The sequence below is a fragment of the Brienomyrus brachyistius genome, unplaced genomic scaffold (genome assembly GCF_023856365.1).
Source record: "Brienomyrus brachyistius isolate T26 unplaced genomic scaffold, BBRACH_0.4 scaffold43, whole genome shotgun sequence".
Lineage (NCBI taxonomy): Eukaryota > Metazoa > Chordata > Actinopteri > Osteoglossiformes > Mormyridae > Brienomyrus > Brienomyrus brachyistius.
In genome coordinates, this window is record NW_026042318.1 from 689,046 (window position 1) to 710,176 (window position 21,131).

The 21,131-nt window shown below is 41.7% G+C and overlaps 2 long non-coding RNA genes across 2 annotated transcripts; both read right to left on the minus strand.

Annotated features, from left to right (window-relative positions):
- Positions 1-6,828: 6,828 nt before the first annotated feature.
- Positions 6,829-12,223, minus strand: LOC125722846 (uncharacterized). Its single transcript, XR_007386665.1, has 3 exons — positions 10,791-12,223; positions 10,146-10,319; positions 6,829-8,199 (listed from the first exon to the last, which is right to left on the minus strand). It is a non-coding gene; the product is annotated as an uncharacterized LOC125722846 (long non-coding RNA).
- Positions 12,224-12,328: 105 nt separating this feature from the next.
- LOC125722843 (uncharacterized) lies at positions 12,329-16,680 on the minus strand. Its single transcript, XR_007386660.1, has 4 exons — positions 16,456-16,680; positions 15,601-15,666; positions 15,070-15,111; positions 12,329-14,828 (listed from the first exon to the last, which is right to left on the minus strand). It is a non-coding gene; the product is annotated as an uncharacterized LOC125722843 (long non-coding RNA).
- Between the last annotated feature and the right edge of the window lie 4,451 nt (positions 16,681-21,131).

Genomic DNA, 21,131 nt, shown 5'->3' on the forward strand with positions numbered 1-21,131 from the left:
TACTGCAACATGTGTTGTATATTTCAGTATATTTAGCAAAATACTAAAGATTTAATAAGAAAACACAAAGATCTTACAAAAATCTTTAAATACATAAGGTAAGATTTAATAAGCGATTTTAGAGGGTAACCCAGTGGTTTTCCAATACGAAAATTGTATCTAGTATTAAACAATTCTACTCTGTTATAAGCACATGAGTCTTTGTTAAAAACTACATTTTGTCCTTCTTCTGAGTGCATAAAGCCGGGCAGCGTACCTGCACAGTGTGTACAGGTCAGTTTACATCTTATATAAATGAGAGCAACGTTCAGAATAATGCTGCAAGATAAAACTATCAGCAAGCCAGAGTGAAGAGGATCCAGCAGCTTCTGAAAGCCTGTAACAAAGAGATAGATTTCAGCATAATGATATAGAGACACATTTCCCATTTGCTTACATTACATTACTTAAACATCAAATCGATAATAAATTAAAGTAGATAGAAGTTATCCATTTTTAGCACATTTTTTTATATTTAGCATTTTAACATTTATTAATATATTCAAGATTATTAAATTAACAATTATGTAATTAAATGTAAGTGCATATACACTTAAATTAGGAATTACATTACTTCAAATAGTATAAGAAATAAATTCACGTCCAAATAGCAAAAAAAAAAGCAAAACAGAAGCAGATATACTCCCCACACTAGGTGTTACCATCTATATCCAGCTGTGTGCCGTTCCCAAACAGCATCTCCCCACGCTGGGTGTTACCATCTATATCCAGCTGTGTGCCGTTCCCAAACAGCATCTCCCCACGCTGGGTGTTACCGTCTATAACCAGCTGTGTGCCGTTCCCAAACAGCATCTCCCCACGCTGGGTGTTACCATCTATATCCAGCTGTGTGCCGTTCCCAAACAGCATCTCCCCACACTGGGTGTTATCATCTATATCCAGCTGTGTGCCGTTCCCAAACAGCATCTCCCCACACATGGCCACGGCGCAGTAGTAAGTCCCAGCATCGGAGAGGCTGAGGTTCCCCTTGGGGAGGCTGTAGACGCAGCTCCGTGTAGGAGATCCAGCCTCAGGGCTCTTCTCACACTCATCACTGCTGTTTCCGTGGCTGTAAATGACTCCAGGAAGGGATTCTCCTGATCCATGTCTGTTAGGAGAAAGCGCCGTAGCTTTCACTCCTACAATCTAGTTATGTTGGAGAAAGCGCCGTAGCTTTCACTCCTACAATCTCCTGTGTGAGGAAGCGCCGCAGCTTACCACTCACACACTTCCACTTCTAGGACCCAGGAATAATCGAGACAGCACACGTCTTTCTGTTTTACTTGCGCAAGGGTGCCCACTTCAGGTGCAACAGACAGTATCTGCGCCTCTGTTGAGTGTCACACCGGACAGTCCCTTGGCTTCTTTATTTATAGGGTAGGGGAGGGGTTACATGGGTCTTGTCTTTAACTAGTCAATGCTGTGTGAGGCCTCCGTGAAACAGGGTTAATACAAAGCATTACATATCTCAAGGTGGGCCCCCTGCTATGTTGACAGAATCTGTTTCCTTTCTCAAGGTCTCTTATTCCTGCGTCACAATCTGGTAGGCCCCTGTGAGGACATCTTGTCTGCAACCCTTTCTGGGCCATGGGTTAGTTGTTAAGGGTTGCACGTGCACATATAGGAGGATAATAATATGATAAAATACATAGATACACTCTAACAGTCCCTCCTGTTTATCATGTTAATTATACATTTGCTGTGATATAAAAAGAGACAAGGGTGTAGCATCTCTAAACTTCGGGACTGGGCCATGCCGGTGAGGATTTCGGCCCGTCCGTCATGGTGCGTCATGCATCCACCCCTGCTCCTCTTCATCTGCATCTGTTTCCATGTTTTGGGTGAGGGACAAAAACATATTCTCCTGGGCTCGGAAAGCAGAGCTCAGGGCAGAATTAATCATTATACGAAAACAAGGTATCACTGTGATACAACAACAGAAGAACATCACAAAGAATGCAAAAAATGGTATACTCAATTTGAGTAATATGGACCACCAAGCCCCGGTAGTGAACCAGGACATCCAATAGTCGTTCTGCGTCCTTGTGTCGGTGGTCATAGCAATTTGCAAGTCCTTCAGCCTTTGCATTGCCTTAGTCATGTTGGGTGAATGCACATTGTCAGGAATGTATGTACAACAGGTTTGGTTCAACAGCACGCACACTCCTCCTTGCGCTGCAGTGAGGAGATCTAGCGTCATGCGATTCTGTATCACCATTTGCCTGGTTATATCTAGTTCTTCATTTTGTTGTTGATCTATGATAACAGAGGCGTTCATGAAAAGACCTAGCCTATAGGCTAGGGTTTCAGTACGGAGTAGCAACTTTCCAACACCCACATTGGGAAAGAGGGAGAGCGTCACTTTCCCTCCTGTGGTCCAGAGTTTTTGGTCTACGGGGACATCTGTTCCCCACACACTGTCATGTGGTTCAACCGAGACGTGTCGTTTCTCACGCGAGTTCTGTTCTTGGGGTACTATTACAAACGTATGGTCTGATACAAAGATGGGTGTGCATACTCCGAACCAATTGGGCGGCAACACAAAATATGCTCTATTTCCGCATAGCCAGGCCACTCCTTGCACCCAGTAAGTACCATTGCTGGGGTCTGACAACCTGCTTGGGGCGCCTTCTCCTGAAATGAATATCTGATTACAATTTGTGGTGTTCCCCATAAGGCGAGTACCGTTCATTTGATTAAAACATATAGTGTGATTAAAAGTTGCTGGGTCGCGATTCATTAGAACAGAAAAGGGGAACGTAACATTGGTTTTTGTCACATTGTAATCTATCCAAAATAATCGGTCACATGTGCCATTGCGTAGGCCGGGAGCATATGTGTCTGTGTCATTTATCTTTATGCCAGAATGTTGATATCCGACCCCACCGAATGAAGAAGCACACTTAGCTTGTGATATGTTCATGGTAGCCCCATATAGGGTCGGTCCTTCGCTGTGGTGTGGCATGACAGAACAAACGTAGCAGTTAGTCAAATTCTTATTGGATACCACATCATATACATATCGATACCAATAGTTCCGTAGGAATGGATGGGTTTCGTCTCCTTTTATGCTAGTGAGGTGCACTCCGTCCGGAGTCCACCTTTTCTTCTCCTGCACCTCAGTGTCTGGTACCAGCCATAGAATCAACATTACCATAAGACAGAAAAGACTTCCCAATATTCCCTTAGCCCACCACGGACACCCTACCAGAGCCATCCTAAAGGAGTACAGTTCAGCTGTTTTCTTCACCGGGTTGAGACAACGAAAACCTATTGTTTCTTCGTGCCTTTGTAGCGGACTTCCACTGTTACTCCGCGAATGAGGCATCTGGTAAGGGTTGAATGAGCTTACAGTGGCTCTTGTGGATCCAGGAAGGTCTTTCCGCGATTTTCAAGGCTGTTGGTGTCGTCAGGAGGACTTGGTATGGCCCGTCCCACCGAGGTGAGGTCCAGTCTTTCCTTTGTAGTACTCTTATCAGCACCCAATCCCCAGGCTTCACCGTCTCCTGTAAAGTAGACACAGACGCTTCTGGCAGATTGCCAGGGTGCTGGGTGTTATTCTCATCCACAGTTTTACTAATGCTAAGCATTCTGGCCACGGTCTGCCTGTTTCTTCCATAGTTTTTCTCAATCTATTTTTTACTGTCCCGTTTGTTCTTTCCACCAAACCTGCACTTTGCGGATGATATGCACAGTGATTTTTTAATACAAAACCCAATGTTTGTGAGCATAAATCTAGCACCTTGTTCACAAAATGAGATCCGTTATCTGACCTTATTACTTCCGGTATTCCATATGTGGGGAAGAAATGGGACACCAGACACTTGGCCACTGTGACTGCATCACAGTGTTTTACTGGGTATATCTCCACCCACTTTGAAAAAGTGTCTATTATCACTAGGCAGTATTTCACTCCCTGTGACCATGTTAATTCCACAAAGTCCATATGTATTGCCTGAAACGGTTGTGTAGGGTTAGGGAATTGGCCTCGTTTGGGTCTTAGATTGCCCTTGGCATTATGTTTACAACATATAAGGCATGCTCTACAGTAGTTTTTTGCAAAATTGGAAAAATTTATAGTGTAAAAATGTTGTTGTATTATATGTACCATCCCTCCTGTTGAGACATGGGTTACCCCATGACTCACAACCGCGGCGGTTTTATACAGGCTGCGGGGTAAGATAGGTTTTCCGTCTAATTTGAATAGGTCTTTCTCTTGTGTGGCTCCTCGCGAAATCCACTTGTCTTTCTCTGACGTAGGAGCTTGTTGTTGTGCATCATATAGTACATCTTGTTCTATAAGGAATAACCCCTTCTCTGTTTTTTCTGGCGTTTGCTGGGCTGCTGCCTTTGCGGCTTGGTCAGCAAACGCATTGCCTTTCGTTTCCTCTGAATTATCAGTCTGGTGTGCTTTGCATTTACATAACGCGAGTGTCTTTGGTTTTTGTACAACGTCTAACAATCGAAGTAGAAGTGCTGCGTGTGTCAAGGTTGTTCCTTGGGAGCTTTTAAATCCTCTATTTTTCCATACTGCTGCATAGTGGTGTACTGCAGAAAACACGTATTGACTGTCCGTATATATTGTAATTTGTTGCCCTTCATATATCTCGCAGGCTCTGATAACAGCGTATAATTCTGCTGCTTGGGCTGAGCATGTGGATGGTAAGGCTCCTGCCTCTATTACTTTGTCTTTAGTCACAACTGCGTATCCAACCTTATTTTCCCCGTATCTGTCTTTGGCTGCAGAGCCATCGACAAATAAGGTTATGGCGCTTGGAATTGGAGTTAGTGCAATATCAGCGCGAGGTTTTGTCTGTTCCTGTATTTCTGTTTTGCATACGCCACTATTTGATCTCCTCGGGCTACGAATGTTGCTTCTGGTTTAGTTTTTTTTAGCTTTCTGAGCGTGTTGGGCATACTCAACGGCTTGCTGCACTGTACCTGTGTTTTGATGGACCCAGTATTTATCAATATACTTCTTTATTTCAGGTTTTAACCCTGCTAGGAAAGCCCGTTTTAATTGTTGTTATTACACCCCGTTCTCGTCCTCCCCATGAGGAATCCCAGAGTTTGTCCTGAACAACGGGCGTACCCTGTCCAAGAAATCCTCTGGCTCTTCGCCTTCCTTTTGCTTACATTGGGCTATTCTCCCGTAATCAACTCGTCTTGTAAATGTTGTTTCTAGTCTCTGTCTCAAGTCGCCCAATGCTTGTTGTAATTGTGGGTCATCGTGACCAAGGGGCAAATTGTTTGCTCCTTGTCCAGTAAAGTCTCCAGCCACCCGGCCCCATTTATGATTAAGTAATTGTCTAAAACAGCGGAACAGCTCTCTTCCATTTAGGTGAAAACTGACCTGCAACTCAGTCATGGCGGACCAGAATTCAGGTACTCCATCCTCTATGGGTGGAATGCCTTTTAGGGCAGCAGCCCTATCTTCCGCTGTCCAGGGGCGGTATACAAATATTGTTGCTGGTGAGGCTTGGCCTCCTTTGCCAGGGGCTATACGGGGGTTTGCAACTTCTACCATGGGAGCAAGCAGTTCAGATTCATCCTCGGAATCCGAACGGTACCATTGTGTTTTTTTTATTCTCGGGATTTATTCGCATTCGTAAATGCGGGTCTGTCGCTCTCGTTTGGTGTGGCCTTGCACTCCCTCCTTCAGCTCCCCGCACAGCAGGAAGTGGGGGGTCTGGCATGTTATGCTATGGTGGGGGATGCTGTAGTACTGGTGGGCCGTCCGCTGGTGTCTGCGGGGGAGCAGACGGCGGTGTTTCCTCGTCTATGTTAACAAGGGCCGCTTGCAGCGTCTCCTTTTTCTTTTCCTGTTTCTTTTTTCTGGCTATATCACGGAGTTTGCTTTGTTCTAACCAAACATCGGATAAGACATATTCTCGTCTTTTCTGTACTTTGTCCTTGCCTGTACAGCGGCCGGACATCATTTCTAATTTCAATTCTGTCTGTAATCTCAGAATATTTTCTGTACTCAGGGTTCCTGAAAACCCATGCTTTTTCCGCCATTTTTGGTTGCTTATTATTCCTGCCCCCTCCTTATACCTTTCCATGAATTTCTCATCACCCGCTAATTCTACCTTGCTTTGACTTTGCCCCATTTTTTTTTTATATACAAAAAATAATAACCCCTAAGTGCAAGTCCCTGGCATGAGACCTCGGGAGGACACTGGCACGGCCTTCTACTGTCCTCTAAAGAGACAGCGGTGTCAGTTTTCAGGGGTGAAACCCGTCCTTTTTCCCTTGGTCACCAGTATGTTGTTGCACCTAGGTCGGGTGTATGGGGCCGCTGATGCCCTCTCACTCACACCCGCTTTCCCTGCTGCAGCGTCGTGCTTCTCACCTGGTCCTTCCTTTATGACGAAGTGGTTCTAGTTCTTGTCCGGGGACCCGTCAGGCGCCAGCCCAGCCGTCCGGGAACAGTTCTAACCACCGGCCTGTGGCGAATTCACGTCGCAGGTCTTTCACTCACTCCCTATGAGCGAGACTGTCGACAGCTTTCGGTGTCGTTCGTCGGCGGACTGGTCGGCGCCCTCTGGTATCTCTCTCCGGATCCGGCTCGAAGGACCAATTTATGTTAGGAGAAAGCGCCGTAGCTTTCACTCCTACAATCTAGTTATGTTGGAGAAAGCGCCGTAGCTTTCACTCCTACAATCTAGTTATGTTGGAGAAAGCGCCGTAGCTTTCACTCCTACAATCTCCTGTGTGAGGAAGCGCCGCAGCTTACCACTCACACACTTCCACTTCTAGGACCCAGGAATAATCGAGACAGCACACGTCTTTCTGTTTTACTTGCGCAAGGGTGCCCACTTCAGGTGCAACAGACAGTATCTGCGCCTCTGTTGAGTGTCACACCGGACAGTCCCTTGGCTTCTTTATTTATAGGGTAGGGGAGGGGTTACATGGGTCTTGTCTTTAAACTAGTCAATGCTGTGTGAGGCCTCCGTGAAACAGGGTTAATACAAAGCATTACATATCTCAAGGTGGGCCCCCTGCTATGTTGACAGAATCTGTTTCCTTTCTCAAGGTCTCTTATTCCTGCGTCACAATCTGGTAGGCCCCTGTGAGGACATCTTGTCTGCAACCCTTTCTGGGCCATGGGTTAGTTGTTAAGGGTTGCACGTACACATATAGGAGGATAATAATATGATAAAATACACAGATACACTCTAACAATGTCTGAACCAGTAAACACTGTGTTCTCCTGCACAGCTCCCAGTCTCTATCGTACACTGCAGACTCACAGAGTCTGTGTCAGACACAGTGTCAGACACAGGCTGCTGTACCACAGTCTTGCTGTTGGAGTCTTTACCTGAAAAGCAAAATGTTGATGATGACAGCGCTTTGAGAGTCACAATGGAAAACACAGATCCTGAAAAATATTTCTTGCCGATTTTAGAAATATTTTGGAATGGATGTCATGTTGTTCTATCCATCCATAAAATAAGTAACTTCTTGGAGAATAGTTGACATTCTTGTCTCTTTTTGTTGTATAACTATTTATTAGTATATATTCAGTAACACTTTACATTAACTGCACCTACATTATACATTTACAATGCATTCATATAACATTCATAATCACCATGTAATTCGTATACCTTAATATCCTAACATACCTTAACAGCTTTAATATACATTGATAACATTATATGATAACAAAGATTATATTATAACTGTAACACTGGCCCAAGAAGTGGAACGGAGATCTAGATTTGCACGCAGCCAGAAGTTTTATTGGCAGCACTAGTACGTAGCAATGAAAGGGGCTAAGCGAGGAGAATGGTCGAGGGGCAGAAGCATGTGTCCGAAGCCGAAAGAGGAACAAACACGGGACACGACAACACAGGGAAAGAGTACCAGGAGAAGCCGGTCTCAGCGGGGCAAGAGGTTCAGGTTCGGGAACGGGTCTGGGAAGAGGAAGAGGAACAGACAAGGTAAGTACACTGGGCGGACGGAACAGGTAGGAAGCAACGGGTAGACGATAGACAATAGATTGCTCGGTATGGCTCAATAGCATGGCTCAATACTTCGCAATGTCCCGATGGAGCTCAGTGCTTAAATCCATTCCGTCATTAAGCGTTCTACGGAGCACCTGGCTGGTCCCGCCCATGTGGGCGTGATCGAGACGGGCTATTCGGTGGGTTCCGCCTGCATGGGCATGACAATAACAAACATTATATGATAAGAACAAACATTATAATTGTATAATCATATGTTTGATGTTAGTGCATGAAGGTAGATGAATTTAATTAATTTCAATGTAAAGAAATGAAGTGTGTAAAGTGTATTTTATATTTTCATGATTTTCGTGACTATCAATATCCCTCTGGCTTATGTTGACCATTTTGTTTGTCTATTTTTTAAACATTAAATAGGAAGTGTGCATCGCAAAAGGAATTACTTGGTTTCATGCGGTTTCTACTATTTATTTTCTTGTGTGTTGAAAGGAAAGTTTTTCCTTTCTACCATAGCACTACAGCAAAAAGCAAGACATCATGGCAAATGCAATTATGCTTTATTCAAATAAACATGATTACATTTATTATTATATTACAGTTGATTAGCATAATATCTTCAAAGGTTTCATGATTTAATCTGCAATCGTCTGGCCTGAAATCTTTTCCTGCTACACTGAAAACTCTCTCAGCCTGTGCAGAGAAAGCTGCAGCCAAAGGGTTGGCATCCTCTGATAAACATGGTTGGCTCAGGTATCGGTGACATTATGTGAAGCTTTCATGGCAGGAATAGGCACTAGTTTGACTTTTGATGCAGGAAAAGTGTTTGGGACGTTTCTTAGGTTAGAAACTGCAGTCACTGCAGCCAACACTGACTTTTAAGGAGAGACACTCAGCTCTTCCTATGAGCAGATCCACCATGGTGCACAAAATGACAGTATAATTATTGTTTTAGGTGACACTTCAAATGTTGCATTATTTCATTCTGAATAAAATTATAATAGTGATACACAACAATGTTAATATGCTTATGTGTAATTCATATTTAAATATTTGGCTGTATAGCTAAAAGCTATATTGTAGCTATATGTACTGTATGTATATGAATTTATTTGAATTCAAATACGTATTCATTCTGCTTCCTTAAATTCAAAAATGAATTGTAATTCTGCATCCTGTTTTCAACAGCGATTCAACTTTATTTCAGATGAACAAAATTAATTGAAATTTAAGGTCCATTCTCAAACCAGTTCTGAATGGTGCATATCCGACTCTTATATTATAGCATGTCTTTCTGAGACAATATACAATGACTGTTGAGTTAAAAAATTTTAAGAATATATTTTCTTTGTCGCCTAAGACTTTTACGCAGTAATATATATATCAACTCAAAACTGAAATGTAAACATTTTCCTTTAATTTATTTTAAAGAGGCTGCAATGTGTAACATTTTTCCAAATCTGAAGATTCCATATGGCTGAAGATTTCTGACAGCAAGCAAAATGTAACAAACTGTGAAATAATGTGATGCAGCGCATGTTCATGTATAAATGTAACAAACTGTATAATGATGTGATGCAGTGCATGTTCATGTATAAATGTAACATCAGGAGGGGTCCAACACATAACTGTATACACATAACTAAATCCACTTCACACAAGTAAGATGATACTTAATGCCTCCTATTAATTTGTATTCTTGTATACTTATTTTTACATATTTCAGCTATTTATGCGTGTAATAATAATAAAAAGTTTATAATTCTAATTGGAAAGCTTTTATAAATGTTTTTGTTTAATGCTGTATATAGAAAAACATTCAAGGACCAATGCTCGCAATCTACATCAACTATGTTGGTTAATTTTATATTGACACAGAGCTCAACTGTCAAAAATGTTTGTCAAAGGACAATATTATTGACACTTTAATAAAGCAAATATGAAAATAGTTGGAATCTCATTTATCTGTGATTATGACAAAGGTTCCATTTCCAAATGCGATTTCATTATAGAACAGAGCAGCGCAATAATACACTGCAGAATCTGACGGCTCCACGTTAGAAATAGTGAGGTTAAAACTCCCCTCTGCATTCAGTAAGGAGTAACGTTTTATGTTTTTATATTCCTTGTAAAATTCACCAGGTACGTAGAGAAGTGCTTTCGCGATGAGCTGGGGCTTCTGACCAGCAGCTTGCTAAAACCAAACTGCAAAAGAAATATCTTCTGGACGGAAGCATGTCAGGGTCACACTGTCTCCATGCTGGACCCTCATCAGGTAGCTGGGCTGAACAACATCCACAGCCAGTGAAGTGTCTGGAAAAAGAGAGAAACACAAATGAATAAACAAACAAACAAACAAACAAATAAATAAATATCATAATAATAATCAGAATACCTATTACATATGATGAAGATTAAATGGCCAAATACTTATTACACTAATCACATCGTACAGGATATATAAAAATCCCCCCAAAATATGATTTAATAGTATAGAACCCTACTAATGAAAATGAGAAGACCAAAGAGTCTGAACATCTTTGCGGTTCCACTGTTTAGAATAAACTGCTCTGCTGCTAAGTGAGAGATCATGGTCGTGGTCGGGATGAAAGGGCAGGAAACAGAGAGGAACAAGACACACATCAGGCTGATCTGATTGGCTGTTCACATGGGAACTTACATAATAGTGAAAAAGCATCCTAATGTGCACTTATGTATTTGTACATAAGAAAAAACAGAAAGAATAAAATATAAGAAAAAAAGGAATCTTTTCTAATGTCTTACCTGCCTCTGCAGGCATCTGCTGTAATGTCCTCACATGCTGCATTCATGTCAGCCAGCAGGGCCATCTGAGCATGTGGCTAGCGATCGTAAGCCTTCTAACTCCATGCTGAGCAGAGCCCCTCGATCGGGTTAAGGAATGGGGAGTAGGGGTCCATGATGTTCTTTCATTGTCAGAAATTGCACCACTGTACTGTGCCCAGTCAATACATGCTTGGCAAATTAAGGTTCATGAGATGCACCTATGTAATATTACAAAAAAATCTTGAGGAAATGCAGAGTTCTGGAGGAGATTCTCATACTGTAGATGATGGCATGTGTTTATGTGCCATACTGAAGAAACTGTACAAATTGCTAGACATAAAACACAGGACTGGCAACTTTCAGCAGAAAATAGATGGTACGTTTTAACACCTTGATAAAAAACTTAAAATCCATAGTATGTGGGACAACCTTACAGAACCTTTAGTAGTCATTGTTCAGAACATTAACACGGATTAAAAACAATTACTATGAAAGTGCATTATTCAGTTAAGTTGTCCTTTTGTGAAGAGAAAAACTGTCTTTGAAAAAGCGAAACAATAGAACTAAGCTGCTGCGTTGGCGCCCCCTCGTGGTGAATTGAGGATAGTTCTGTCTGAACCAGCTCAGCAGGAGATTTGGTGTCAGCTGTCGTGACAAACTTCCTGCTTAGTGAAGGAATCTAGCGGTTTGAAGGGCAGACATAAATAAATAGACGGTATGTACTTTTGATATATTGAGAGTCAGCCGAGACACATTTGGGGATGGCAAGAGGTTCAATATTTATTAACTTATCAGCTCCGGGAACAACGCACAAACACTCAACTTCCCTCTCTTGCCTTCTTCTACTTCCCTCCAACTATATGCTACTACTGCCATCTAATGGTTGAATCCAAGCTACTACAGTATTGCACAACATGCAACCCCGGAGGATGGTAGAGACACAGAAGGCAACGTACTGTACGGGGTTTATTGTTGGGAACACGCAAACAGGACTGGAATCAGCAAGTACAATCGAGTCCAAAAGCCAGTTCTACAGGTGGCATGCGAGACGCAGGACAAGTACAAGGGAGAGGTCCGGGTGGATCAGGATGGGATGGGATGGGATGGCAGCAAAGCAGGCAGATGGACCGGATCGGGGTAGACAGGAGGAAGACCGCCCTGTACTTCTTATGAAAACCCTCAACAGTACCTTGCATATAATGCAGCGCCAAGCAGAACTAAACAGGGAGTTGACGTAACTCAGGTGTGGCTGCTGCCGCTGCATTCTCCCGAGGGGGGCGTGACAATACAATGAATAATGAACATCTTTAAATCGGTAAAATACGATTTACGGATATATCATTATTCGTACGCCATAATTATTTAGAAATTTGACCGACATTTTCTGACCAATAATTGTACATTTTGCTCGATTAACCATCTCTTACCTGATAATTTCAAGTGCGCTCTCATCTCCACTGCTGTCAGTGTCTAATTCCCCTCAAGTCCCTCGGCCACGTCGCGCGAGCTGGAGGCATGTTTGGCGAGTCAGATTATCATGAGAAGGAAGAGATACATTGTGTTGTTCATATGTCATTGAAGAGACCTTGTTTCATGAACAATGAACTTTTATTTAACCACCAACATCTTCCATGCAAACCCACAACCTGCTCTGTGCCGTCGGTCTCCCTACCCCTTGTCTTTACCTCCTCCCAACCCTCCAGGTCTCTCTGCTGGTCACCAAAGGTACTGCACTACATATCAACACATCCCCCTTTCTTTAAAGCAGAGAACAAACATGCCTTAACATACCAAAATATTATATTGGCATTGTCAACGTCAGTATTCCCATTTTCATCATATCATTACTGTTTTTTTTTTTACATTTCACAATGCTTTCAAATAACACAAAACTCTTTAAAAAAAATAAACGCCCTAATTTTCACACCCTGCCAGCTAACAGCTCGTTCTAAGGCAATAACCGACACCATTGCTGCCTTTATTTGTAAAAATATCCAGCCTTACGGTGTAATAGATAACTGCTCCACATCTTGGAGCTGAGGTATCACATACCACATAGGAAGTTTTTCACCAGGAAATGAATCCCTGTTCTGTATGACAAAGTGAGACCGATAGCTGAGTGCCTAAAGAGCCGCAGTAACATATGATGTGATAGTCACTGCACACTACATAAAAGTCTTTATTCCTGAGCATGTGTTACTGCATTACCGAAACTGAATGTTTGGTGTACAAAACGCAGACGGGTTTTTTTTCTTCAATGAAGTTGATTGTAATGAAAGTTTTTATCCGTGTTTTGTTGCAATGTCTTAGCAAGTTCACCTCTTTTTCCGTCCATGGAATTTTCAATGTGGTGATGTAATCCATCTAGCAAGTTCAAATTGCCCAGCTGTCTTGGCCGCTTTTGGGACAGGTGTGCACCACAAAGTTGTTGTTGAAAGTGATTACAGTTGATCTTTTTCTGCGGAGAGGAGATGCTTGAACAGGGTCAGTCAGAAATGCCCTTTATTGACATGTTCTTTAGGGTGCTTGTGGCAAGTGCTACAAGATGACCGACCTTGAAAGTGGTGACACCTTTGCTGTGATGGTCATACCTCCACATTCCTGGGGACTGGAGGAGGTATGTGGTATGGATTGTGCTTAATGTCATCCCTCTTTGCAGTTTATCTGCATTTCCCTGTTACAGTACTTGATGAGATGGTGTGTTTGATATTTCACTCAGGTGTGTCAAGAAGTGGAAATTTTGAAAAAAACCACGGCACAAGAACGTTGTGGGCTTCTCCCATTCTTTTGAAGACGATCTGTTCATGTATATTTTCATGGAGTTGTGCAGTAGGCAGGTGAGTCCCTGACTTTTATAGACGTCTTACTAAGGCAAAGACTTTGTGATGGATCAGGCTGCCCCTGTTTCTCCCTGCCCAGACACTTGGTGACATCCTGAAAGCTCGCGGGACTCTGATTGACCCCGAAGTCCGCTATTACATTCAACAGCTGATATCGGGGATAAAACACATCTACCGGCAATGTTATGTCCATAGGGAAATCTAGTTCGATATGTGTACATGCACTCACGCTTTACTCAATTCTCTGTTTAATAATGCTGGCATTTCACATGGCATTGCGAGTGTAGCTCGTCTGGATTTCTGTGTAGTGTTCATTTATCAATTTGGTAAAGTCTGCAGTTTGGCAAAGTATTTGAGTCTATCCTTAATGCAAATTTGTTTGTCTTTCAGAAAACTTATTTGTCAGTGACAAAATGAAACTGAAAATCGGGGATTTTGGACTGGCGGTCAAGCTGGAGCCGAGGGACAAGTAGGTGTTTTTTGCAGAATTCCTGGCTAAGCTTTCAAATTTGTTTATACAGCAAGCTAAAGCACATGTGCGCTTAACGTTTTCCATTTGTGTGTGTTGTAGAAAAGTGTGTGGTACTCCATGTTACATGGCTCCAGAAGTGTGGAAACGAGAGGGCCATGGAACGGAAGCAGAAGTCTGGGCACTGGGCTGTGTCATGTACGTATACCCTATCAACCCTCCTCCCGGCCAAAGATCAGCATGGCTAATAAAATCTGTCTAACATTTTAAGAAGACATGCGTCTAAAATACATAAATATGTTTTTTTTTTCTACTTGAAATAGAAAAGAAAAATGAATACTGGCACACAGTTGAGAGGAATTGCTCTTTTGGAAGCACAGCATTTTTATGTCAAATGTGAAAGACCTCAAACACCTTTGCTGCCTTTCTTACTACAGGTACCAGCTTCTGGTTGGGGAAATCCCATTCGATCACGACGATCGCTGTGAAATGATAAAGAACATCAAAGAAGCTAAATTTATTCTACCCCAGAACCTCGGTATTGAAGCTGGGAAACTGATGGGCAAAATATTTCAAATCGACCCACGGGATCGCCCGTCACCGCAGAATATCCGTGGCCACAAGTTCTTCACAAAGGTTGGTCCACTTGCAAACTGGTGGGATGTGGATGATTAGCTGGTCTGCTGAGGTCACTGGTATTTACCCTTCCTATAAAATTACAGTAACAAAAGATGGATGGATGGATGGATGGATGTATGGGATTGGTTTGCTTAACTGATGCATGTTAAACCAACACCCTAGGGTTTCACTCCAAAGGCACTGCCAGCTAGTAGCTGTGATAAAGCGCCGCAGCTTAAAGCAGTAAATCGATTTGTGAAGATTTTCAACTGGTTCATGCACCTGCTACAAGCTGTAGAGGAAGTACTGAGTAAGTGCAGTGAAGCCCTACCATTGAGTACCTCCCCCAACTTCCTGTTCACGCCAGTTCCAGCTTTATGGATAGGGATGAAAAATGGAAAGACATACACAGAAAATAAAATGCACAACCAAACATAAAATACACATTAACTGAATCTGTGAGCTTCAGTTTTATACCCTTAGTTTCTCTGATTAAAACTAGATTTAAATTCCTCTTTAACCAATTTACCCTATTTTAGGTTTAGTTACTGTATGTTTAGACTTTCATAGCTAAATTTAGAATCAATAACCAATTATGTCAAGATTAAATTGTAATTGGCCGTAGATTAGACTTAGGGATGTTTTTAGATTTAGGTTCACCAGTTCCAATATGTTTTTTGATTACCCTTCTTAGTCCAACTCCACTCAGGTGAAGAAAGGGTAAGTATATAACAACTTAAATGAAATACAAATTAGTTACGTAAACTGCATAAAACAATTTAACAGTCCTACCACAAATCCGGTAGTTAAATGAATATGAGTTGTCAACACAAGAATCGGTTTAGTTCCTTGGGTGACTCACCATCGACATCCAACGATATTCGAATGCAGCTCCAGGAAGTTTAGGTTCCCGCTAAAAGGACCTGACCTGCGTAAGCAAACAGGTATTATAATACACTACAATATTTACTATATCAGTCACTCTGTCTAATCATTACAGTTATAATTAATCAAATATATGACACTATATCAAAGAAAATACTTTTACACATAATGTCCTTTTTTTTGGAGGGGGTGGATCAGGGGGGGAGGGATTTTTTTTTTTATTTGATTGATTGTTTGAACTTTCAAATATGTAAGAAAATACATATTTGAAAATACATACCGAAGAGAGCAGACCTACTTAGTACGCCTCCTCAGTTCTTCCAGTTTGTTGCGTTTCAAATATATTAAATGTAAGAAAGTACAAGAATGTAAATTCCTTGATCCATGTGCATCTCATAAATGCCTTCCTAACCATGGATTTGGATACTGATGTTTCATTCGTGAATATAAAAATGATACTATTTGAAACCAATATTCTGTTTGTCATTTCCATTCTAAATGAACAACCAAGATTTTAAAATATATATCTAGAAAGAACGTGTATTAAAACATGTTGAAACACGAGGAATTTACAAAATGCAAATCTACAAACAAGTACGAGAACCATTTTTTTTTTTAAGTGGGCTAATCAACAAATAACCTTTCTTTAACAGGTACTCCGGAGAGATAAGTATTAGTTACCTTTCTTTTACAGCATAAAGAATTGTACATTCACTTCAATACCGAAATGTATTGAATTATATAATACACTCAAAATACACATATTTCTAAACCAAATTACTAAATTGTGCCTCTTTACTGCACACACGTTTAGCGAATAAGGAAAATGTACCTCTGGTCAAAATGTGCTCACGCGGCTGCTCCGTGCCTCACGGGTGACTAGTAGCAGGAAAAAACGTTCAGCCATCACAACCAATGTTGTCTCGCTCTCTGAATATTTCTTTAATATTTCGGTGTATCTCCAAAAGAAAAAACCTTTTGCTCTTTGTAATACAGCTTGTTCACCGTCTAAGAAAACTACGTGACTACATTTTTTCAGGCAACCTGGAAAAACCGGAATATTCCTGTTCTTCACTTATGAGAGGGCGTGGCTTCACTCAAGCCAATTGAGTTTAACCTCTTAAATCACAGATGGTTTTAACTACACTATTTTTCTGCATAAAACGCATGTTACATATTCAACTGTGTCTTTCTCATCTCTTTAGTGTTGTGTCTGTCTTTATTTGAAAAATGTGCATCGTTAATGTGTTTGGCACTCTCCTAAACGTCAATAACCAGAGACAGACAAATGGGAGTAAAAGACAAACAAAAAAAGTATCAAAATGACAGTGTTGCATTTTTTTAACACAGAAAGAGTCATTTCAGCTTTACTGCCACCTATGAGTTAATGGCTGCCAGTGTTTGTGTTAAAAGTGTCTGCAAATAAGTTTAACTCCGGTATCTTACTGAAAACGCGCCGCCTTCTTGCCTGCTGTCATTCCGCTAAGATATAGGCGACTCTGGTAAGTAACAGGTAAAGTTGTCGTTTAAAGTAATGCAAATGTGCATTGCCGGTTAGTAATTGTTTTACTATATCACGTTACGTCATTTATAGTTGTAGTACAGTGCATTCTGAATCCATCCTAACTAGCCATCTAGCTCATGTGAACATGAAGCAGTACCGCCTTCCAGCTTGGTTTTGCAGAGGGGTTGGTTGCAAATGCAAACAATCCCTTAATGTCCGTGTGTTGTGTTCAGATGTGAAAATAAAAGATAATTGTCAAATTCACTGTTTATGTCCTATTATACAAGATAGCACTGTAAAATAATTTGCTATGCATATGGATGCCCTGCATTGGTGCTGGGACCCCGTGGGCCCCAACGGAAATCTCGCGGGAGCGGGCGGCTAAAAATAGACAGCGGATCCCAAGATTATTGGCAGGATGGAGAATGTAACTGATGTCATTTATTTTGTGTTATATATTCGTGTTTGTTCTGAGCCATTGTATTAAGTTGTGATGTTCAGCTAGTTTGAATGTATTTCTTTGAAATTGGGTTCAGGGTTATCTTTTGTTTTTAAGCTGATCTTGTTTGTTTATAATGATATTTAAACATTTGTTGTATCAATTTGGTTATTGTTTTTTTTAATAACTGCAGATATTTGCACATTTGATTAGTTTTTGGGCTCAGTTTACATTTTTTCGTGATTTTTTGTTGAATTTGTTTTATTTATTCAGTTCTTGTTCTGCTGGAATAAGAATTGAATGCATATAAACTTATTTAATCATACAGTATATCCGTTAATGGATCTGCGGGTGCGGGCGGGATTGGACAGAAATATTGCGGGGGCGGGTGGGAGTGACAGAGACAGCCTGTGAGAGCGGGTTAAAAAAAAAACAGTCCTGCGCAGGGCTTTAACACTAGCGTTTGTTTTTAGTTCTTGATGCCCCCAGTCGGTAGCCCATGTATGTAAATATGTGGGTAGGATAACGGTTAAACCCCCCGATTCCCATGCAGCATTTGATCACAATTGATTGCATTCATGCTGGGAGGAGTCATCCTGTCTTAGCAGAGTCTCTGCTGAAGCTGTGTGTCAGCTTATTCTCCAGGTCTGACTAGTTTTTGTGTCGCTCCCCACACTTCTGTCACAGTAGATAGTCCTGACTCCCATGCGGCTTAATTAATGAAGCGGCTCTTTCCTTGCATCTAATAAATGTAGCAGCTATTTACTTGCATCTCTCACAGAAGCAGATGCTCCCTTACATTTGATCTACTACAGTTTTTTATAAGGTGTTTCCTTTGCTTTTGTCAGCCCTAATTCCCAAGTTTCTTTTGCAGTTTTTCCTGATATCTCTGCCACAGCTTCAGCTTCATTTTTTGCAGCCTCTCCTACACTGTCTGCTCTGGCTGCATCTTTGGCTCCTTCAACCTCCCTCCTATAGCTCCTGCTGCAGCCAAAGCCCCCACAGCTACACCCACTATTCCTACTACTGCTCCTACACCTAATGCCCCAACCGCCTCAGCTTCTGCAGCTGCTGCCCCAAATGCCCCAGCTCACTCTCTCTTTCTCGTCTCTTGATCTCAGACTCCTCTGCTTTCTCTCCCCTCTCCTCCATCTCTTCTTTTGTCTTTTTTCACCTCCATCGCTATAGCGTCTGCTATTACCTGGAGTGATTTATTTGTGTAATGACAGGGAATCCTTATTCCCTGGCCTGCTATGTAGTTCAATGGGTTGTTTGAGCAGCTTAAAAGTTGACACCCTTCCAGTCATGGAAGAAGGCTGGACTTTGGTCTGTCTCACCTCTTTGTTTTAGGGTTTTATTTTATCCTTGACTTTTGGTGTATCCTGCTTGTGTCTTGTTTTTTCTGTGATAGCATAACATGGCACAGGCAAGGAAAAGAGTATAAAGTCTATATTCCTAGTATTTCGGTTTTGATTTTTTGTCAAGTGAAAGTCTTTATGACCATATATATGTGTGAGTAATTTGGTGATTATTGGTGGCTGTTTTGGTAATATGATGAAGACTGATGAAGTACCAGTACAGACTCTGTTTTGGAAAGGGGGGGGGGGTTAATTGACGGAGACTGCTACATTCACTCACCTGGAGATAATGAGACTGAGGATTTAATGGGAATTCTGTCTTTTATCACGTGTGTATCTTCCTGGTCAGGATTGCGATGTTGATTGCTGTGTAGACTTTCTTATTGGTGCCGTGCTGTGATGAGCTGGAATGATTTATTGCTTTGAGAGCGTAACCTAACTTATTTCACATGTGCTGTGCTGTTTTATCAGACGCCCTTAGTGTATGCGTGGTAATTGTGTGCTGCGAGGCATTCAACGTGAGCCCATTGATTAATGAAATAATTGAATAATAAAGTATTGTTATCGCCTCAGTTTCCCTGATTCTGAGTGGAGTATTCTGACCTACTGGACAAGACCGGGGTATAATTAAAGGTGGTGGCAGCTTAACCTGTTGTTTACTGAGGTTTAAATATCGCCCTCTAGTGGCAAGGAAAATCTATTACAGTACATTTAGTCACGTTAAGCCTTTTCCTTATAACATTTACATTTACAGTATTTGGCAGACACCCTTAGCCAGAGTGACTTACATAAGTGCTTCAAGATGCTGCGATGAATTTTTCCGATACTAGCTCAATAAGGACCCAAGCTATGAATACCATCTATCCGAACACTGTTAAGAAAGTGCAACAATTTTTTTTTTTTTGTACATATACACACACACACTAGCATTTTATTTTTTTTTTTGTCAAGTGAAAGTATTTATGACCAGATATGTGTGTAAGAATTTTGGTGTCGCTATTTTGGTACATTAGACCACATTAACCCTTTTCACATTAAGCGTTTTAGAATGTCCCCAAATAAGATGACGGAACAGAAAGTGGAAACGCTGCTGCTTTGAAAAAGTCTACTGCTTAGAAAAATTTAAATAATTCCGTTACATAAAATGCACAGAAGGCTCGTGCATGTGAACAGGAACCTTCATTCCCAATAACATGTGAAACAGCGACCCTGAAGTCACACATTACGATGGTCACAAAATACGATGCAACACCTGTAAGGAGCTACCCAGCTCCGCCTGGACCCTTTGGAAATGCCAGACGGCGTTTTGGCCAGAGCGCACCGCGTACATTCTTTGTTGCTCTCAGATTTTCGTTCTGCTTCATATACGTATCTGCTGCTCAGCGGTCGCCCATCTTCTCGGCACGAGCGGGGTGACGCTGCTACACCCCCTGCTGACCGAGACAAGCCAAGAAATATGAGCGCAGGACCAGTGTCACCGACAGAGCGGTATCACCACCATCCTGCGTAAAATGTCAACGTAGATAATGTGAGAATCCTCAGCACTACAGCTAAATATACGTTGGGACCTCATTCAGACCGTGCATGTGATATACACGTATGCTATACTTACACACTCAGTTTTCTGGCACAGAAAGGGAGGCAGGACGCCAGGAAACAGGAAAATGCAGGGTTTAATTAAAGCGAAAAGGAATGAACAAGCAGCAAACACAGATTGACAATATAATGACTAGTCTGGGGAAACAAACTGAAACGGGAACTAAATACATTGAACTAATGACAGGAATGAACATGTGGAATCCACACGGGGTAGATGAGGGGGCGTGGCCACATGGGAGGATCCGATGAGTGGGGAATGATACTTTCCCTCACAAAACGAATATGAAATTCTCTATTCTACTTTAAACAGGTGTCAGCTGAGGCCCAGCACTGTTTCAAAGTAAGAGATTTTTGTTGATCGTTTAATGATTAACAGTACTATAGTGCTTTTGAATACCAGTGATTGTTATGGCATCTGCTGCCAGGAAGGGTCTCAAGGCACTGGGTCCAGTGTATAACCACCCCTTTTCTTCCAAATATAACCTTTTTCTGTTGCTGTGCTGTATTTGGTGCCAGTTAATCTTTGTCAAGAAGATACACACACTGGCCACACAGTTGCAGCACATTTGTCTGCTGTACCCTCATGACCCTGGGGGCGGCATGGTGGT